Source organism: Amblyraja radiata, unplaced genomic scaffold (genome assembly GCF_010909765.2).
Source record: "Amblyraja radiata isolate CabotCenter1 unplaced genomic scaffold, sAmbRad1.1.pri scaffold_663_ctg1, whole genome shotgun sequence".
In the NCBI taxonomy this organism is placed as follows: Eukaryota; Metazoa; Chordata; class Chondrichthyes; order Rajiformes; family Rajidae; genus Amblyraja; species Amblyraja radiata.
This window is the reverse complement of record NW_022630689.1, coordinates 46018-67764: the sequence shown is the minus strand read 5'-3', so window position 1 is coordinate 67764 and position 21747 is coordinate 46018. Positions and strand designations below refer to the sequence as shown.

Sequence of the window (21747 nt, the reverse complement as noted above, 5' to 3'; positions counted from 1 at the left end):
CAGGCGGTTCCCCACACTTTATAACTAACCATGAATTCACACTTAATGTGGCCCTGCAGGCCGGTTTCTGTCTCATTTACAAACCATTTGCCCCAATAACTCCCCCAAAGTCACCAAGCCGACCTTGCGGGGCAACGGCGTGGATGTGGGGAGCCCAGAGCGTCTGGAAAACGCCCTTTGGCCCATTTCACTCCTGCTAGCCCACACTTGGCATTGTCTGAATTGGACCTTTCTGAATTTGTAGTCAGCAGGGCAGTACTCTGCATATCGCCAACTTACCGATCCCACTCCGCCTTGCAACCATGGCTGACCTATTTCCCCCCTCTCTCCACCTCTCTCTGTGCCTCTCTCTCCCCCTCTCTCTCCCCTTCTCTCTCCCCCTCTCCTCCTCTCTGCCCCTCTCTCTTTCCCCCACTTCTCTCCCTCCCTCTCTCACTCTCTCTCTCCCTCTGCCTCTCTCTCTCCCTTTCGCTCCCTTTCTCTCCCTCTCTCTCCCCCTCTCTGCCTCTCTCTTTCTCCCTCTCTCTGCCTCTCTCTCTCCCTGCCTTCCTCTCTACCTCTCCATCTCGTCCTCTCTGCCTCTCTCTACCTCTCTCTCTCTCCCTCCCTCTTTGCCTCTCTCCCTCTCTCTCCCCTTCTCTCTCTCCCCTTCTCTCTCTCCCCCTCTCTCTCTCCCCCTCTCTCTCTCCCCCTCTCACTCCCCCCCACTTTGTCCCCCTCTATCTCCCCCCCTCTCTCACACCCCCTCTCTCTCACCCCCTCTCTCTCTCCATCCCTCTCTCTCTCCCCCCATCTCTCTCTCCCATCTCTCTCCCACCCCTCTCTCTCTCCCTCTCTCTCTCGTTCTCCCTCTCTCTCTTTCCCCCTCTCTCTCTCTTTCCCCCCTCTCTCTCCCCCTCTCTTTCTCCCTCTCTCTCTCCCTCTCCCTCCATCCCTAGTGAGATCACACTTGGAGTATTGTGTGCAGTTTTTGCCTGTTGGCCTTCATAACAAGAGGAGTTGAGTAGTCAAGAGGTCCTTCTGCAGTTGTACAGGGCCCTGGTGAGACCACACCTGGAGTATTGTGTGCAGTTTTGGTCTCCTAATTTGAGGAAGGACATTCTTGCTATTGAGGGAGCCCAGCGTAGGTTCACCAGGTTAATTCCCGGGATGGCTGGACTGTCATATGCTGAGAGAATGGAGCAGCTGGGCTTGTGCACTCTGGAATTTAGGATGAGAGGGTACCTTATTGAAACATATAAGATTATTAAGGGTTTGGACATGCTAGAGGCAGGAATCATGTTCCCGATGTTGGGTGGAATCCAGAACCAGGGGCCACAGTTTAAGAATAAGTGGTCGGCCATTTAGGACTGATATGAGGAGAACCTTTTCCACCCAGAGAGTTATGAATTTGCGGCCATTTGGGACTGAGATGAGGAGAAACTTTTCCACCCAGAGAGTTGTGAATCTGTTGGATTTTCAGCCTCTGAGGGTGGTGGAGGCCGGTTCTCTGCATGCTTTCAAGAGAACCGGTTCTCTGGATGCTTTCAAGAGGACTCTTAAAGATAGCGGTCAGGGGATATGGGGAAAAGGCAGGAACGGGGTACTGATTGGGGAAGATCAGCCAAGATCACATTGAATGGCGGTACTGACTCGAAGGGCCGAATGGCCTCCTCCTGCACATGTTGTCTATTATCCAGTGAAGGTGATTTCACTTGTTGTTAGACAAAAATGCTGGAGAAATTCAGCGTGTGAGGCAGCATCTATGGAACGAAGGAAATGGTTCTTGAGTCTGAAGAAGGGACTCGACCCGAATCGTCACCTATTCCTTCGCTCCGTAGATACTGCCTCACCTGCTGAGTTACTCCAGCATTTTGAGTCTACCTTCGATTTTCGAGAGAGAGGAGAGGGCGAGAGAAAGATAGGGGAGAGAGAGGGATGAATTTTAATGGAATTGCAGTTTTCACTTTCGAAGCAGATTTGCAAGTTTGACCCCAGCATCTGAAGATGGGGCTCGACCCGAAACGTTGCCTATTTCCTTCGCTCCATAGATGCTGCCTCACCCGCTGAGTTTCTCCAGCATTTGTGTCTACCACCTATTAAATTCAATCGTTAGTTAACTCCAGTGGTGGCATTCTTGCGTGCGCGCGTGGAGGGCGTTCGTATGTGTGGGCACACAATACTCCAGGTGTGGTCTCACCAGGGCCCTGTACAACTGCAGAAGGACCCGTTTGCTCCTAGACTCAACTCCTCTTGTTATGAAGGCCAACATGCCCAAACTGCACACAATACTCCAGGTGTGGTCTCACCAGGGCCCTGTACAACTGCAGAAGGACCTCTTTGCTCCTATACTCAACTCTTTCTCTGTTTTCTTTAGTGTCCTTTCCAAATAAAATGAAAACATCTTTTACACTTTGTGGACAACTTGATGTTTGAATTATGTTCTTCAATCAGTTTAGTCCAGTTAGTCTAGAGATACAGCGCAGAAACAGGCCCTTCGGCCCACTGAGTCTGTGCCGGCCAGCAATCGCCCGTTCACACACTAGTTTAGTTTAGAGATACAGCGCAGAAACAGGCCCTTCGGCCCACTGAGTCCGTGCCGGCCAGCAATCGCCCGTTCACACACTAGTTTAGTTTGGAGATACAGCGCAGAAACAGGCCCTTCGGCCCACCGAGTCCGTGCCGGCCAGCAATCGGCCGTTTACACACTAATTTAATTTAGAGAGACAACACAAAATCAGGCCCTTTGGCCCAACGGGTCCTTGTCGACCAGCGATCCACGGACACTAACACTCACACTCACACTAACACTAACACTAACACACACACACACGTCAATTAACCTACAAACCCGCACGTCTTTGAATTCTGGGAGGAAAACGGAGTGCCCGGAGAAAACCCACGCAGGTCACGGGGAGAGAACGTGCAAACTCCGCACAGACAGCGCCCGTGGTCAGGATCGAACCAGGGTCTTTGGCGCCGTGAGGCAGCAACTCTACCGCTGGGCCACCGTGACGACCAGAGAGGGAGGGAGAAGTGAATACTTCTCTCTCCCTCGTCCCTCATCCCTCTCTCCCTCCCTTGCTCTCTCCCTCTCTCCCTCTATCTCTCCAAATCTTCCTCAAAACGTTCTCAAAAGTTTCTCAAAATTTTTTCCCCGTTGTCGGGGTCTGAAAACGACCGCTATAGACGGCACTATGTACAGCCTCCCCCCCACCCCGCCCGCGGAGATGATCTTCGGCTCCGCATTTGCGAATCGGCCGCTTATTAGTTGAGCCCGCGGCTTCACTTTACCGCGAGTACCTATGTCCGGTCGGAGCACTTTTTCCCGTTAAGTTTTCGCAGGCAGCTCCGAGATTAGCTGTTAAAGACTTATTACTCTACAACAAGCTGGCATTAGTGACAATGTTTAATTTACTGTGTTTTGGATACATATAGTTTAGGCCCTCAATTTCATGAATGAATAAAGTAAGTGAATAAATGAAGTAAGTGAATGAATGAATGAATTTATTCACATTATAAAAGGGTGCAATTAAATTAATTAAACTCCATACAGATATAGTTTCATAAATTCAGACGTTAGATCTTACCTTTTAGTTAGAGTTGGTCCCTGGCTGTCTAAATCTTTGTGTTCCAGGATCTCAGCAGGGACTTTGCTTTCAAGGCTTTCTTGCACTTTAATACACTTAGCAGCACTTTCTTCAGCCTTTTTAATGCTTTTCCCACTAAATACAATTACCTGCTGCAAGTTTCCACGACATTTATTCCACAGAACAACAAATCGGAATCTCCAGTAAAACAGGCATCTGTGAAGCCCCCTTAGCCATGTTGTGTGCTAGCCTGAAACAACTTGGTTTACTTTAGTTTGATTTAAATCTAATATTTTCTTATGTTGAGTAAGTACCTAATTAATAAATAATTTTTATAGTGTTATCAACTTAAATCACTATGAGTGATAATTAGACAAATAAAGGTATCAACTCTTCCACAGGTAAGTTACATATGCATTAAACACTTGTTAACTAACAGAAATGCACCTTTAAATTACAATGAGTACTGCTTGTTTTAACAGGATTTTTACAGTGTAACCATCAATAAACAAATTCTCAATATCAACACAGTGTGAGTATCAATGGTCTTCAATAAGGAAAAGTAAACAACATAAATGAAATGCACATTATATCTCAGTCTTGTGCAAAACACTTAAAGTCCTTTAGTTGTAGAAAATAACAACATCAACTTATTAAATGAAAATGTAGATAATAAATCAGTCTCTTGTGCAAAACACGACTTTTTTCTTAGCAGCAATATTCACACTAGGGGCACCTGGGCCTTCCTGTGGGCTTGCTCTTCTTGTGTTTCGGCGTAGGTGGTGGTAGAAGATACACACGCAGCATGGATATGGTTCGTCTCTTCTCGGCTGCTGCCGTCTGGTGACGTCCTCCTCGGCTAATCATGCAGAGCAGTCGAGTTCTCACTGTAGCTCCCAAGTAGTACACGAGGCCCGAGGTCGTGGTTAAATACGGGGTTTATTTTCGGCTCCAACCAACCCGTGAGAACTGAGCCAAAAACGAGGAAACAAACAAAAAATAAAAATGCAGTTTACAAAATACATGCATGTACGTCCATACAGCAACACAACACCACACTAACCAAGCTAATAAACAACATACCTCGTCCACTGCTTACTACTTAAGAGGTATTTCTTGGTTTCTACTTAGTCATGGCTTCTGTCTTTCTTTATGATCTTGCTTATTTAACATTTAACTTATTTTTGTGGTGTATCCCCTTTGTGTTGCTTCCTTTTTCTTTGCTGCCCTGCCAGGTGCGCCAACAACCGTGCCCCCCGGAAACTAAGTCGGCAATTAGTTCCCCCCTTAGGAACGCTATTATTACAGGTAGGAACCAAAAATCGTGAGGTTTAGAATTTAACTAACTGCCGATGTGGGGCAGTAACACTCCCACCAAATCACATGTGATTTCTTAGAACAACTTAAAGAGACATACATACTGCATATAAAACATTATTTCAAAATATTATCTAACTATGGGCCACTAATAGACTTAAGGTGAGCGTAAGATACTGGAGTCTTCAGTCTGCTTCCACCAGTGTTACTATCTTCTGAATGGGTCTCTCCAGGTGAACCGGTTTGGAGGTGCGCTTTCCATTTTCATCGAGAGTTCAGTCACCTATCAGCAACTGGAGTCTTCTCACTCTTCCGTCCTTCCCGGGATGAACTTCACTGATCCTTGCCAACTTCCACTGATTCCGTGGTGTCGCATCATCCTTTAACAGAACAATGTCATTGACCTTTGCGTTTCTGCGGTCTTTGGTCCACTTCTGTCTGTGCTGAAGATTTAACAGATACTCTTCTTTCCATCGTGACCAGAAGTTGTTGGCTAGGAGTTGAACTCGACGCCATCTCTTGCGGAGGTAAAGATCTTCCTTGACAAACTTCCCAGGAGGAGGGGATATGATCGTAGACTTCATGGTCAGTATGTGGTTTGGTGTCAAGGGCTCTGGACTGGATGTATCATTTAGGTTATCAGTAGTTAGAGGTCTGCTATTCACAACCGCAATGACTTCGTATAGGAACGTTCGTAGAGAGGAACAGTCAAGTTGTTGGGCTGACTGGTCTAGAATAGCCATCAAGACACTTCTGATGGTGCGGATTTGTCTTTCCCAAACGCCACCCATGTGACTTGAAGCTGGGGTGTTCATGATGAACTCACATCCCAGCTCCTTGAGTTCCTCTTGATCCATCTCTCTCAGTGCTTCAACAAACTCACGCCTTGCACCAACGAAGTTCGTCCCTTGATCACATTTTATTTGCCGAACCATTCCACGAATGGCGATGAATGAACGCAGGGCGTTAATGAAGGCGTCTGTGGTCAAGCTATCGAGCATTTCGATGTGTACTGCTCTGGAACACATGCAGGTAAGTAATAGTCCATAACGCTTTAGCTCTTTCCTTCCTTCTTTGATGTGGAATGGTCCAAAACAATCCATCCCGCAGTAAGTGAACGGAGAAGTTGCTTCCATTCGATCTTCCGGGAGGTCTGCCATCCTTTGTTGTTCCATGCCTCTTTAGAACTTCCTGCACTTAATGCACTTGAAAATATGGGATGCTACTACTTTGCTGCATCCAAGAATCCATATACCATTAGAGCGGAGCTCATTTATGGTCATCCCTCGGCCCTGATGGTGCACCCTCTCATGATAATGCTTGACCAGTAATGTTGACACGTGACTGTCTCTTGGAGGACCGCTGGATGCTTCACATGTGGATGTAGGGCAGCATGAGTTAAGCGGCCTCCCACCCTGATGATTCCTTGGTCATCCAGGAATGGATGTAACTTGTGCAACTTGGACTTGAGTCGCGTCTCCTTGTGACGCTGAAGGTAATGAACATCTTGGGAGAGGGTTGCATTTTGAACCATCTTGATTATGGTCACCTCTGCCTCTCTCCTTTCCTCTAAACTGGTGGCTTCACAGGACTTTGGCTTGCTGCCCTTGAATTCCCTTGCATGGCGCTTGAGTCTGGCAATAGCTTTCACCACTCTTGACCAGTCGGAGAACCTTTGTAGGCGATCTCAGAGCGACCTCACCTCCTTTGCCTGAGTGTCATGAACCTGGGCCTTCTTGAGCTCTGGGTCACTACTTGAGACATCTCCCACCTTGACATCTCCACTTGGTATCTCTGCCAAAGAAGGTCTGGGCCTGTGAACCAGTTAGAGGCTATAAGTTGTCCTGAGACCTCTTGAGGCGTGATCTGCTGGGTTCTCCTCTGAAGTTACATACCTCCATTGCGCAGACTCTTTGCTTCACTTGATGCATTCCACGCGGTTTGCTACGAACACGTGGAATCTTCTGGCTTCATTACTGATGTATCCAAGTTCAACCTTTGAATCAGTCCAGAAGATTTCTTGACGGCATTCTACTTCGAGCTCTTTCTTGAGCATGTCACTGATGCGGACAGCTACCACTGCTGCTGACAGCTCTAGTCTTGGTATGGTCGTCACCTTAGTAGGGGCGACTCTTGACTTTCCCATTACTAAGGTACAGTGGACTTCACCTGATGTACTGACCGCTCTGAGATATGAGCACACTCCACACTCACACTGGCATCGGAGAAATGGTGGAGCTCATAGTGCTGGACATTGAAACTTGGTGGAGCGTAGCATCTCCGGATCTTCACACCAGCCAGGTTTTTCAGGTCTTGGAGCCAAGATTCCCACAGGGGTAGAAGGTCATCTGGTAAGGTGTCATCCCAACTGAGCTTGTCACGACACATCTGCTGCAAGATCTGCTTTCCCACCAAGATGAAGGGTGCCACAAATCCGAGCGGGTCATACACTGAGGCAACCGTGGACAAGACTCCTCTTCGGGTGAATGGATTTTCTTTGACAATTACCCTGAACTGGAATTCGTCAGAAGCCACACACCACTGGACACCGAGTGCTCTATCCATGTGTTGTTCTCCCAGTGCCATGTCCAGGTCCTTGGCAGCTTCAGCACATTCCTCTTTAGGGATTGTGGCTAGGACTTCCTTGCTGTTAGAGATGAACTTATGTAGCCGAAGTTTGCCTGTGCTACATAGCTCTCTCGCTTCTTTCACTAGTTTGATTGCTTACATTTCAGATGCTACACTTGCCAAGCCATCATCCACATAGAAATTCTTCTGGATGAATTGGATGGTGTCTTCACTGAAGCGTCCTCGTCCTTCAGCAGCCAGGTGTTTGAGTCCAAAGTTGGCACAGCCAGGAGAGGAAACTGCACCAAACAAGTGGACTTTCATCCGATAGATGGAGGGTTGTGCTTCAAGATTTCCATTCTCCCACCATAGGAAACGTAGGTAATCCTGATCTGCCTTTACATGGAACCGATGAAACATGCGTTCTATGTCACACATGATCGCCACTGGACCTCTACGAAAACGACAAAGGACTCCCAACAAGGTGTTCGTCAACTCTGGACCTGTCAGGAGATGATCATTCAAGGCTGTCTCTTGATACCTCGCGGAACAGTCAAAAACGACACACATTTTCCCAGGCTTTTGCGGATGATACACCCCATGGTGGGGAATGTACCATGCTGGAGCTTTACTGACGTCTTCTTGTGAGACCTTTTCTGCATCTCCACGGGTTATGGTCTCGTCCATGAAGGTCTTGTAGTCTTTGTAATACTGTTCATTTCTTTTCAGCTTCCTTTCTAGGCACCTGAGACGATGGATGGCACATATCTTGTTGTCTGGTAAGTTGGGTCTTTCTTTCTTAAACGGCAGTGGCATCTCATAGTGACCATCCTCCTTGAGCCTGATGCCTTTTTCCATCCTTGACAGGAATCGGAGGTCTTCTTGAGAGATGTTGCCTTCCTCTGAAATTCTTTCCACAAAGTCAGCTTCCAGCACCTTGATGACAGCTGCAGGTGAGTACTTCCTTGATCTGTGTTCTACAGACATAATGCACTTTGCTTGTGAGGTTTGAACAGGACTGAATACCTGATATCACTTGCTTCACGATAACTTGGTGACTCACTCCAATAGCATCTCCATAATCGAGACATAGGTTGCCATAGCCAACTACACTCCAGCCCAAGTCGGTTCTCAGTGCAAAGGGCTGATTTTCTTCACCAGGTAGCACTTGTCTTGGGACGAGAGCTTGAGGACAGTTGTAGCCAATTAGTAAGCCGACGTCGCAGCTTTGATGTGGAGCTATGTCATCTGTGATGTGTTCGAGATGAGGCCATGTCTTTGCAGTCTCTGGTGAGGGAATATGATCTCTGTTTGCAGGTATGAATTCTCTTGTGTAGGTCACTGGCAGCTGGATTATCTTGTCTGAGTAAAATCCTTTTACTTGTAGACCAGTCAGTTTCCTACAGGACACAACTGTGTTTCTTGAAGCCATTGTGGAGAGCTTTAGCTGAACTGGTTCGTTCTTCACGTGTAGAGCTTTTGCAGTGTCTTCTAGGAGAAAGGTTGTGTCACTCTGTGTATCCAGAAGTGCATATACAAGAACTTCACGATTAGGCTCCCTTGTGGCTGACACCCACACTGGGATGATGGTGGACATATGGGTGTCTTTGACATGCTGGATGAATCTATTGGATGTTGCCTCAGGTGAGGTTCTTGTTGTTTTATTTTGTGATCGGTTCATCTTGCCTTCCGTTGACTGCTCACGGTCTCTTGCTTCATCAGGCCTTGTTAACATCCTTCCTTCCTTGGTGCGATTGTCGTGGAGGCCAGTTGGATGTCTCCTTTCATATGTATTGCAGATCATTCTGTTTTCACATTCCTTTGAACGATGGCCAGACTTCAGACAGCCAAAGCACAACTTCCTTTCTTGAACAAACTTGACTCGCTCAGAGACCGTCTCATCCATGATTTTATAACACTTGTGTAGACTGTGACCTTCCCTCTCACAGAACACACAGCTTGTGGCGACAGCCTTCTCATCAGAGTTTGTTACCAATACCTTTGCTCCAGGACCTCTGTTCATTGAAGCCTTGCTCTTCTCAACTTCACTTGATTTTAGAGCGTAGAGGGACGTTATCGGGTTGCAAGAAATTTTTGCTTCACGTGTGAGGAACTTGACGAATTGGCTGAAGCTTGGGAACTTGTGACTTTGTTCTTCCACTTCTATGACTTTCCTGTTCCATCTTGAGGTCAGCCAGTCTGGAAGTTTAGCACACATTTTCTGATTCTCGTTGCAGTCATTGAGTACCTCAAGACCTCTAATCTGAGACATGGCGGCCTCACAGCTGCGAAGGAAGTCAGTGAGTTCTTGAAGTTCTAAACTGCCTTTGGAGCTTATCTTGGGCCATGAATCAAGCTTGTCTCTGAAGGCTTTGGCGATGAGGAATAGATTGCCATATCTCTCTTCTAGGATGGTCCACGCTGCATGATAGGCTGATTCTGTGCCTAGCAGAAAGTAACTCTCTATGGCCTTCTTGGCAGCTCCACCCACATACCTTCGCAGATAATATATCCTTTCTTCACCTGGTAGGTTTTTCTTGTCAATTAATGTCTGAAAGGAAACTTTCCAGTCATTGAATCTGAGTGGGTCGCCGTTGAACGTTGACGGTTCCGGTATAGGAAGACGACTTGCACTGATGGACTCTGCAAACACTCTCACAAGAGCTGCTGTGCTATCTTCTTGTTTTGGAAGTGTCATAGCTTGTGGTGGAGGGTGATGCTTCGACAGGTTACTTTCCTGGTTGACTTCCTTCTTCTCCTTCAGAGAGACGTGTTGATAGAGCAGCTCGTCTATTTAATCGTCTGAGCATTCACTCTGCTTATATACTTGCTGTCGAGCCTTGGCAGCCTTTAGCTTCCCTATTGTCTTCAATCGCTCTATTTGTCTGCGTTTGGCCTCTAGCACCCTTTTCCTTTCTGCATCTTCCGCTTCAAGTCTTTCAAGTTCTATAATATGCTGTTCTTGCTCCAGCAGCACTTGTAATGTGGCTTCATTGGCTGCGACTTCAGCAGCGGCTTCTAGTCTGTGTGCAGAAGACTGGCTTGAACGTCTGGATGTGATTTTTGAGTTGCCTTGAGAACGAGCAGAGGACTGGGAGGATTTGGTGCGGTGAGATTTGATGCTATTCTTATCTGAGGCTGCAGACTTGAACACAGATTCTGTATCTTTAACACCTTGTTCTTCATCCACTTGACATTCACTCTTTCCCGTGTTTAGATAACCTCTTGCAGTTTTGATTATCTTCTTTGTTGCTGCTTCACAGGTGTCTACTCTGCGACGTGTGTCATGATCTAGAATGTCGATGTGTCTCAGCTCTTCATAAACAGCGTTCAGATTCTTTGAAGCATTGCTTACCTTGGTGATGTGTTCATTCAGCAGGTTGTTTGAGCATTGACCACTCAGCGCCCCTTTGGCGTCCTTAATGACAGCCTTCCACTCCGGAAGTGGCGGCGCTGTGATACAGCTGCGGCTCGCCTGCAGTCTGTCTGTTTTTACTTTTTATGTCGTTTTTTTTTGTCTAGTTTAGTAATTTTTTTGGTTATTAGGGGGTGTTATGTGTGTGGGGGGAGGGTGAAACAGAGCTTTCTGTCTCTCCCTTCGGGGGAATGCGACTTTTTGTCATATCCCCCTTCTCTTCCCCCGTCTGCGCTGAGGCCTAATGGCGGAGCTGGCGGCCTCCAACCTGCGACCGACCTCGAGGGTCCGGAGGTAGAGCCAGCCAGGACTCACCAACGCGAGGCTGGCCGTCTTCGAGCTGTGGCGACGTCCGGGTAGCGGCACGACTCGGCGCTCCGGTGAGGGCGGACGGTGCGGAGCTGAGACACTCCTGTGCGACCGGCTGGAAGGCGCTCCCGTGTGAGCAGCCCGGTGCGGGGCTGAGACGCTGCCGTGTGGGCGGACCGGCTCCCGGCTGGAAGGTGCTCTCGTGGGGGCAGCCCGGTGCGGGGCTGAGACGCTGCCTTGTGGGCGGCCCGGTGCGGAGCGGAGACGGTGCTACGGCGGCTGAGGCGGCGTTTTGGCTGCGGCGACCTGGATCCGGGGCTCGGCCGCAGGCCAATGGAGGACAATGTCGGGAGCTCGCAGGTCACAGGCTGGTGCCTGTTTTCCGGAGCACCCGTTGCAACAGCTGCGGGCAGCTTCGACCACCCCCCGGGCCGCCATCGCCCGGTGGGGTATCGCCTCGGCGCAGAGGGAGAAGAGGAGGGAAGAGACAGTAACTCTAAGACTTTTGCCTCCATCACAGTGAGGAGGTGTTTGGTGAACTCACTGTGGTGGATGTTAATTTGTGTTTATTGTGTTTTGTTATTATTACATGTATGGCTGCAGGCAACAGCATTTCGTTCAGACCGAAAGGTCTGAATGACAAATAAAGGATTCAATTCAATTCAATTCACTTCTCGTAGCTCACACTGAAACGGTGTGCAACCTTTCTTACTTGCTCATCGTGCAGTTCTTGGCCCTTTTCCGTTACCTTGCGGACTCTTTGGCCTCTTTGTGGCTCTTGTGAGGAAGTGTGGATATCATCTCCAGTGCCTTTGGTCGTTTGTGGTTGTGCGTCTGGGCAGTGCTGTTTCATGTCATCACCTTCATCATCTTCTCTGTCACTTTCAGGGGATAGCTCAAACTCTGACATTTTACTTGGTTTACTTTAGTTTGGTTTAAATCTAATATTTTCTTATGTTGAGTAAGTACCTAATTAATAAATAATTTTTATAGTGTTATCAACTTAAATCACTATGAGTGATAATTAGACAAATAAAGGTATCAACTCTTCCACAGGTAAGTTACATATGCATTAAACACTTGTTAAGTAACAGAAATGCACCTTTAAATTACTATGAGTACTGCTTGTTTTAACAGGATTTTTACAGTGTAACCATCAATAAACAAATTCTCAATATCAACACAGTGTGAGTATCAATGGTCTTCAATAAGGAAAAGTAAACAACATAATAATAATAATAATAATAACTTTATTTATAAAGCACTTTAAACAACTACAGTTGCCACAAAGTGCTGTACATGAGAACTCATGAACAAAAAGCTATTACAAACAATTAAAAACCATTAAAAACCGTAAAACGAAGGACTATAAAAAACACACTAAAAATTAAAAGACATTAAAAGCACTAAAAACAGGAGCAATGCCTCAGCCAGTGTCGAAAGCCAAAGAATAAAAATGTGTTTTTAGGGAGGATTTGAAGATGGACAGTGAGGGGGCCTGTCTGATGTGCAGCGGCAAGGTGTTCCAGAGTGCCGGAGCAGCAACAGAAAAGGCTCTATCCCCTCTGAGCTTCCGCTTAGACCTTGGTACCTCAAGGAGCAGCTGATCAGCTGACCTGAGGCACCGGGCAGGAGCATATAGGTGGGGCAGCTCAGAGAGGTAAGGCGGGGCGAGCCCATTCAACGATTTAAAAACAAATAGAAAAATTTTGAAATGAACTCGAAAGTGCACTGGGAGCCAGTGTAGGGAGGCCAAAATTGGCGTAATGTGCTCCCTCTTTCGAGTTCCAGTCAAAAGGCGAGCGGCAGCATTTTGAACAAGCTGGAGACGAGCCAATGAAGCTCGTGCGACTCCAGAGTAGCGTGCGTTACAGTAATCCAGCCTAGATGTAATAAAGGCATGGATTACTGTTTCAAAATGCTCCCGCTCGAGAATGGGCTTCACCTTTGCCAGCTTCCTTAGGTGAAAGAAGCTGGACTTAACCACCGCGCCTATTTGTTTATCTAGTTTAAAATCACCGTCCATCCTAAAACCCAGGTTCAAGACGGTTGGCTTTACAGACAATGCCAGTGGACCCAAGTCAACAAAGGGAGGTTCACGGCAGCCATTGGGGCCAAACAAAATCACCTCTGTCTTCTCTTCATTAAGTCCCAGAAAGTTTAAGGCCATCCAGGACTTAATGTCCTCAAGACAAGACAGAAGTGATTTTGGAGAATAGTCGTCTTCTTTCCTGAGTGGCATATATAACTGGCTATCATCTGCATAAAAGTGAAAGGAGATGCCATGCCTTCTTAAAATTGAGCCCAGAGGAAGTAGGTATAAAGAGAAGAGCAGGGGCCCTAAAATTGAGCCCTGTGGAACCCCATATACCAAGGGAGTGGAGGAGGATTCAAAGCCAGCAAGGCTTACACGCATGGTTCTGTCTGCCAGATAGGACCTGAACCATCCCAGGGCACTGCCACAAATGCCCACTTGGTGCTGTAGTCGGGAAATTAAAATTCCATGGTCCACTGTATCGAAGGCGGCAGATAGGTCCAGCCTTCGATACAGTGAAATGCACATTATATCTCAGTCTCTTGAGCAAAACACTTAAAGTCCTTTAGTTGTAGAAAATAACAACATCAACTTATTAAATGAAAATGTAGATAATAAATCAGTCTCTTGTGCAAAACACGACTTTTTTCTTAGCAGCAATATTCACACTAGGGGCACCTGGGCCTTCCTGTGGGCTTGCTCCTCTTGTGTTTCGGCGTAGGTGGTGGTAGAAGATACACACGCAGCATGGATATGGTTCGTCTCTTCTCGGCTGCTGCCGTCTGGTGACATCCTCCTCGGCTACTCGTGCAGAGCAGTCGAGTTCTCACTGTAGCTCCCAAGTAGTACACGAGGCCCGAGGTCGTGGTTAAATACGGGGTTTATTTTCGGCTCCAACCAACCCGTGAGAACTGAGCCAAAAACGAGGAAACAAACAAAAAATAAAAATGCAGTTTACAAAATACATGCATGTACGTCCATCCAGCAACACAACACCACACTAAGCAAGCAAATAAACAACATACCTCGTCCACTGCTTACTACTTAAGAGGTATTTCTTGGTTTCTTCTTAGTCATGGCTTCTGTCTTTCTTTATGATCTTGCTTATTTAACATTTAACTTATTTTTGTGGTGTATCCCCTTTGTGTTGCTTCCTTTTTCTTTGCTGCCCTGCCAGGTGCGCCAACAACCGTGCCCCCCGGAAACTAAGTCGGCAATTAGTTCCCCCCTTAGGAACGCTATTATTACAGGTAGGAACCAAAAATCGTGAGGTTTAGAATTTAACTAACGGCCGATGTGGGGCAGTTACAACTGCAACTGAGGATGCTCCTCAGCTTCTTCCCACAGGCAATAAGACTGATTAACGGACTTTGTCCCCTCCCAAAATATCGTTCACCAACACATCCAGACCCACTGCAGTAAAGCCGCTGTCGATCGGACTGTCTGTTTTTATTATATTGTTAATTTTAGTCCTACTTTCTATGTATTATCCTTTTTGTTTTTATTTAGCATATTTGTTTTATTTGTTTTTCCCGCCCCCAACCCCCCCCCCCCCCCCCCCTCCCCCCACCCACATCAGTCTGAAGGAGGGTCTCGACGCGAACGTCACCGATTCCTTCGCTCCTTAGATGCTGCCTCACTCACTGGGTTTCTCCAACGTTTTATCTACAACAATTTGATTAATATTTTTGGTGATATGTTGGTCATTCTGATCATAGCCCTATATTAATAATCCTCAAAGCAACTCCTACTTTCACATCCTTTATAATGTCCCAAAGTATCCAGCAAAGAGCCTTACCTAAATTGGGCATGAACCACACTTTCTTCAAACAGTCACTGTCAGTTTACTGGGGAATCAATGTCAGATTCCAATGTCTGTCAAAATTCCAGAAGTTAATAACAAATATTTGTGATCAATGTTAAAAGAAAAATTAGTTCATGAGCGAACACAAGTGTGTGCTCTTGAACCAAAGCCTGCATTGTTCCACCATTGCCCTGGCTACCAATGCACCTGCCATCACTACAATGCTCCTAATGAAATATGGTTGCTCTGAAGAAATAGATTGGTTACTTTGGACGTACAAAGGTAATCGTCATCATGGAGCTCCCCTTCTTCTGTGTAAAGTATTCTCTCCTTATTTTGTAAATTATAACTTATTTTTTCTGTTTCTTTGGTCATTTCCTCGCATGCAGATCCCAAAGTCTTTCTGGTGGAGACAACTGGAAAAATAAAGCCAAAAATAAACATAATTACATTGTTTCAAGTCAGATAAGTGGTTGACCTATGAAATATGGAAGTTAGTTATATAATATGCAACATGTTCTATGAATTGAATTTAAATGACATGGTGGTAGTCAGATGGTCATTATTTCATCTCAATTATTTACTGTAATGCACAGGAGTCACTCATTTTGAGTTTCACTTTTACAAACAGAATTACCTGTTGCTCTTTTGATTCTTTTAACCAACACTGTGCCTTCCTTTGTTTCTTCAGTGGCTCCTCCCAAATCTCTTTTGTCCTCCCCTGTATATGACGTGACCTGTGATGAGACATTTTGTTGAAACTGTGATTCATAAGGACACAAATAAATAGTTTCTACTTCTTGATTATTTATTCCATCGCATTATTAACTGAGATACTCAACTCAACTACTAATAAAAGCAGTAACTGCCTTGTGTGCAATATTTCAGTGAGCTCTCACCTTTCATACTGTACTCTGAAATGAAGCTTGATATTGTCAGCAAATATGGGAAAGTGTGGGAACAATTCTCTCACATTCAACAATAAAAATATATTTGCGAATGTTAGCACCTGACTCCACAGCAGTGATGAGGATTTTTCTAAGCAGTCATTTCTGTCTTGTAGAAAATAAAATGCTAATGTAGAGACACTCTGTTAATTCATAAAAGCATATTCTCACTTCTCCTTTATGCTGGGAATAATTTCTGTTCTTACCTTTATGACAGGCTTTCTTTTGGAATTCTTGCCATTTTCATTCTTAAAAGGCCTAAAGATTTTGAATCCTTGAGGGAATAAAAGTGACAAATCAGTGTTGCTTTGGATCAATAGTTTGGAAATTCTGGATATATCTAATGTAATTGAATTTAAAATAAGCAAAATATCACAAAAGTAAAAATTAGTTAAAATGTGTACAATTAATAACACATTTGGAAAAATATATTAAATTTAACAAATATTCCACCACTCCAAAGATAAGAATAAAATCACTCTTGCAATAGATTCCATAGGCTAACGGCCAAATTGATTAGATTCAATTATATTTGAAAAACTGCATTTAATATTTCAAACAGATTTAAATTACGTTGTGGATCTTTTGTCAGACGTTTATGTGTCCAATCCTCATCTGACTCGCTAGATTCGTATACTTGGATTGGACGCCTTCTGCTCCGATTGGTCATAAATTCGGGCTTTGGTACGTCTAATCCTGTGAAAAATAAAACATGCTCATCATCTGTTATGGCCACAAATTAAAGAATAATCAACCAGCATGAAGGATATGATGGATGAGTATGTGTCTATTTCCAGGTCAGAAATCACAATGACCAATCTTTCAGTTTCACACATCTATGTGGGAAGTGAAATAGATCAGAATCCTTCTTTCCATTCCTCCAGGTTTAAAGTAATGGTTCATTCTTGCTGCCTGTACTGACAGTGACACTTTGTGCCATGGTTGGGTAAACGGATTGAATAATGAACAACCAGGACAATCCACCTCTTCATCAATGGGAACATTGACCTTTGTCCAATCTCTGATTTCAGGACTGTGACTAGTTGCAACATTAAAAAGCATAACTCGGCCCCAATGTCTATGGGTTTGTGTTATCCACGGTCACCATCTTCTGAATGACATCAGGCTTTGGTATTGATTGTAAAGTTAGTCCTATTTGAGATCACTGATGGGAATTTTTGAATATTGGTGAGGAAGCTCACCAGGAGGAAATAGTCATTAGAAGCAAAACTGTACATATCCTGCTGCCAATAATCTGCGACTAATCACAAGTCTGCTGGGTGTGCTCATTTCATCAAAAGTGGCATTACAAATCCTACGGGTTTACACACCTTGGATTTGCAAGGCATTAATATTTCAGGCAGGAGTTTATGTCTTGGGACCTTTCCAATTTTCCAATGACCAGTGTGCGTGCACATAACAATGAGGGCAGGAACAGATATAGCAACATTTAATTCTAAACATTATCTTTCAGACATTTCTTTATTGATCTAAAGAACGAGGGCATCACAGGCAGAGCTGGCATTTCCTGTTCTTTCCAAATTGCCCCTTGTGTTACATGGAGCAGAAAGTGGAGGATGTGGTGCTCCCATACAGCCTATTGCCCTCAACCTTTATGGTGTAGAGGCCACAGGTTAGGGATATGTTATTAAAGAGGTCTTACCACAAAGACTCCAGTGCATTATGGAGATAGTAAACATTGCATTTCAGGCTGGTGAAAGCAGTGTACTTTTGAATGAAGAGTGCCAAGCTTCTTGAGTGTTGTGGATCTCTTCCAGGGATGTTGAGATATATTTCAATGTCCACTTTGATATCCCTTGTTTATGGGCATTCTCTTGGTGTCGAGGATAACTGCTCCCATTCCATCTCTGTCAGTTGTGAGAGAATTGATTCTGTAGGTCCTGGAGTAAGGTAAAGATTCTGCTGCTGAATGTCTTTATGAGTGAATGGCTTATGAGGTTGGGGACAGGATGTTTTTGACACTCTTTGATTTCCTGATAGACCTGAAGGTTCAAAGGACATTCCAGGTTGTGCTCCTCCATTTTGAACAGCCATCGATCAAGGATTCCCACAAATTAATTATGCTGTTACATTTTCATAAAGGGCTGCCATAAAGCATTGTCTGCATTCTACAAGATCTTGAGCCTTGATGCCACTTTGTTAATCTGGGAGAAACCAATACCTATGGTTTACTTAATCCTGTCAATTAATTTGCAGGATTTTACAGGATAGCCGTCGCATTATGTTTATTGTAGTCACGTGTATGCAGTACAGTGAAAAGCTTTAAATTGCATGTTATCCAATCAAATAATACAATACATCCCAAGTACAAAAGATAGACTAAAGGAAAAGATGGCAAACTGCAAAATATAAGAGAGGAACTTCAAGAATTAAACACAAAGTACTGGAATAACTCAGTCTCAGGCATGCACAAGTGATGACACGGGCTTGTTTGATCCCGATCCCAATGTTTCCAAATTATGTCAAGTTTAGTGTTGTATGTATGTACGGTGTAGATACAAGACGGATAAAACATTAATTATATAGTAATTCCGTAAGACTATTACGAGAGAACTGTGTAAATCTACAAGACATCGGTCAAATCATGTTGTTATGAAAAGTCCATGGTACTGCAAGAGGATTACGGTTGCATTAGGATTGCACAAATGGATTGAAGAATATAGTTGTAGGAAAGTAGCAGATCCTGAAACTGTTGATGTGTGACTTCAGGCTTCAGTACCGCCTACCTGATTGTAGCAGCGAGATGAGAAAACGGCCCGGATGAATGGGAACCTTGATGACCAATGCCGCCTTCTTGAGGTGGGTTCTCATGTAGATACTATTGATGGTGGGGAGATGTGTGCCTGTGATGGACTGGGCTGAGTTCACCACACCATACAGCCTCTTGCATGCCTGTGCATTGGATTGCCTTAGCAGGCCAAGATGCAACCAGTCAGGATACTTTCTGCAGTACATCTGTACAAGTTTAAGAGTTCAGCTAGAGATTATTGTTGCAGCACCACTCAACCAGAGTTTCCCCTCTCTCTCGTATCCAGTCACAAAGGAAGGTAGACTGGTCATTTGGAGGGGATGATAGTGTTGAATACCGACCCATAGTTGATGAAATGGAAGGATCTAACCAAGGACCTGGCTCGGAAAGTACATATCTATTTAGTTTTTATGTGGGGAAAAAAACTCATGTCAGCATGCATCATTAGAAAATGGCAAAAAGGGAAAAATATTTATATTTTGTACAAACCAATGGCAACCATGGCTTCATAATTCCGTTTTATGTTCTTATAACGGACCTTCTCCCAATCCATTAGTTCTTCAAACGCTTCCTTGGAAAAATAGCCAGCAATGTCGTTGGAATGGTCAGAATCCTGGAAAAACAAACATTGTACCTGATACACTTTGGTGCATAATCTGTAATCATCAGACATTAATTCCAAATCAGATTTTAAAATATCATTTTTTAATTTAATACAGGACAATTCCAGAATAAAGGATCAGAACTTAAAATTAAAGTGTCAATTCTTATGGAAATAAATGAAATATTTCTTCACTCAGAATATAGTGAGGTTTTTTTTCGGGTTGAAATAAATCAGCTGTTAATTGCATTCCAGCAAGATCAAAACATTATTGATTCCAAGAAGTCATAAACCATATCACAGTAAGAGAGGAAACTGCATTTAAAGTGCAGGTCGGGCGTGATCTGCCTGAAAGGTCCAGACCCAACATGTTGCCCGTCAAGGTTCAAGATTGCAGCTTCCAGCCAACAGACATCAGTGTCTACATTTCCTTTCAACCGAACAGGAACATAAAGATTCTGTACTCTTAAAATTTCCCCTTTAAATGCCCTCCATTTCTCTTCTACATCCTTCCCATAAAACAAAATGTCCCAGTTCACTCCTTTTAAATCATTTCGCATCTCATCAAAGTTAGCCTTTCTCCAATCAAAAATCTCAACCCTAGGTCCAGTTCTGACCCTCTCCATAATTATATTGAAACTAATGGTATTGTGATCACTGGACCCGAAGTGCTCCCCAACGCATACCTCCGCCACCTGTCCTGTCTCATTTCCTAACAGGAGGTCCAACACTGCCCCTCCTCTAGTAGATATTGCTGCAAAAAACTATCCTGCACACATTTTACAAACTCCAAACCATCCAGCCCATTTACCGAATGTGTTTCCCAGTCTATGTGTGGAAAGTTGAAATCTCCCACAATCACTACTTTGTGCTTACTACTAATATCTGCTATCTCCTTACATATTTGCTCTTCCAATTCCCGATCCCCATTTGGCGGTCTATAATACACCCCTATAAGTGTTGCTACCCCTTTCCCACTTCTCAGTTCCACCCAAATAGCCTCCCTAGATGAGCCCTCCAATCTATCCTGCCAAAGCACTGCTGTAATATCTTCCCTGACTAGTAATGCAACACCTCCACCTCTTGCCCCTCCAATTCTATCACACCTGAAGCAATGAAATCCTGGAATATTTAGTTTCCAATCACAGCCCTCCTGCAACCATGTTTCACTGATCGCCACAACATCATACTTCCAGGTGTCTATCCAGACTCTAAGCTCATCCACCTTTCTTACAATGCTGCTAGCATTAAAATATGCACATTTAAGAAACCCCCCGCCTCTTATTCTCTGTTTATTTCCTTTTTTTTTCTTTCTCCTCTTGTGCCCGAGTGCTTCCCTTTTCTGCTTCCTGCCTCAATAAGACTGATAAGACTGATAAACGGACTTTGCCCCCTGCCAAAGTATTGCGCACCAACCATCAACCTGGACAGAGCCACTGTCGTGACGCTGCCGATCGGAACGCCTGTTGATGTTTAGTTGAGAGTAGTGTTAAACTTGTTCATGATATATGTATTTTTACTTCTATTTATTTTTTACTGCACACTGAATGGACACTGGTTTGAGTAACGTTTTTTTGTTTCCTCTGGGTATGTGAGTACTCAGGAAAATAACAATAAAGATATACAATACAATACATTCTGTCTACTAGCTTTCTCTATTTGAGTCCCTCGCCCCAACCGTTCTAGTTTAAAGTCTCCCCAGTAGCCTTTGCGAATTTCCCCGCCAGGATATTGGTCCCTTGCAGTCATAAACGGGTGAATTGATCATGGGGAACAAGGACATGGCAGACCAATTGAATAACTCTTTGGTTCCGTCTTCACTAAGGAAGACATAAATAATCTGCCGGAAATAGCAGGGGACCGGGGGTCAAATGAGATGGAGGAACTGAGTGAAATCCAGGTTAGCCGGGAAGTGGTGTTAGGTAAATTGAATGGATTAAAGGCCGATAAATCCCCAGGGCCGGATAGGCTGCATCCCAGAGTACTTAAGGAAGTAGCCCCAGAAATAGTGGATGCATTAGTGATAATTTTTCAAAACTCTTTAGATTCTGGAGTAGTTCCTGAGGATTGGAGGGTAGCTAATGTAACACCACTTTTTAAAAAGGGAGGCAGAGAGAAAACGGGGAATTACAGACCAGTTAGTCTAACGTCGGTAGTGGGGAAACTGCTAGAATCAGTTATTAAAGATGGGATAGCAGCACATTTGGAAAGTGGTGAAATCATTGGACAAAGTCAGCATGGATTTATAAGGGTAAATCATGTCTGACGAATCTTATAGAATTTTTCGAGGATGTAACTAGTAGAGTGCATAAGGGAGAACCAGTGGATGTGTTATATCTGGACTTTCAGAAGGCTTTCGACAAGGTCCCACATTAAGAGATTAGTATACAAACTTAAAGCACACGGTATTGG

The 21747-nt window shown here is 44.6% G+C and overlaps 1 long non-coding RNA gene across 1 annotated transcript; it reads right to left on the bottom strand.

The window, feature by feature from the left end:
* Positions 1–15403: 15403 nt before the first annotated feature.
* LOC116970228 lies at positions 15404–16233 on the bottom strand. The gene is made up of 3 exons (XR_004411069.1): positions 16171–16233; positions 15655–15754; positions 15404–15433 (listed from the first exon to the last, which is right to left on the bottom strand). It is a non-coding gene; the product is annotated as an uncharacterized LOC116970228 (long non-coding RNA).
* Between the last annotated feature and the right edge of the window lie 5514 nt (positions 16234–21747).